Below are 835 nucleotides of genomic sequence, written 5' to 3' on the forward strand. Positions count from 1 at the left end.
TATGATTTCAGATGAACTAATTCAAATATTGAAAGCTGTCCCAGCTACTTTTTTCCTCCTACCCTGAAGTACAATTGACAGATAAGCTTTAATTCACCAGGGTCTATTTGTTGAAAAAGATGTTCAAAAGACTGAGCAAGTAACCACAAGCAGAGGCAGAAATTGTCAGTATCAGAGAGCTTACATACAGACATAGCGTATGCAAGGGGTGGCAGTTGAGAGAAGAGGGAGTGAGTGAGAGAGGGGCACAGCCCATAAGTAGATGACTATACAGTGTGTCAAAAGTGTTTGGATGAAAAAAATCAATCAATCTGAGGCAGGCGAAGCATCTCATAGTGCTTTGTCATGTGTGAAGCCCAGGTTTGAGTCTGGTTTCTGTGTCTTGAAGGGAAGTTTGGTGCTGTGGTGTCTCTCTCTCCCTCCCTCCCTCTCTCTCTCTCTCTCTCTCTCTCTCTCTCTCTATCTCCACCAGGTCTATTGCTAGTGTTCAGTGCCTGCTGCCTGTACTGTGAATCTATTACATCCAGCAACCACCTTTTTTTTCCTTGTTCATTTTGTATTGGGCAGGACAGAAAGAAATTGAGAGGGCAAGGGGAGATAGAGAGGGAGACAGACAGAGACACCTGAAGACCAGCTTCACCACTTGTGAAGCTTCTCCCCTGCAGTTGGAGGAGGGGGAGTTCCAACCCAGACAGGGTCCTGGTGCACACTAATGTGTGAGTTCAACCAGGTGGCCACCACCTGGCCCCCTCTCTGTCTTTCTCTCTCTCTCTCTGTGAAAAAGTTGGCCTAGAGGGGGCCAAGTAGCAGTGAAAATCAGAGACTTGCTCTTCCT

This window comes from Erinaceus europaeus, chromosome 5, assembly GCF_950295315.1.
Source record: "Erinaceus europaeus chromosome 5, mEriEur2.1, whole genome shotgun sequence".
NCBI lineage: Eukaryota > Metazoa > Chordata > Mammalia > Eulipotyphla > Erinaceidae > Erinaceus > Erinaceus europaeus.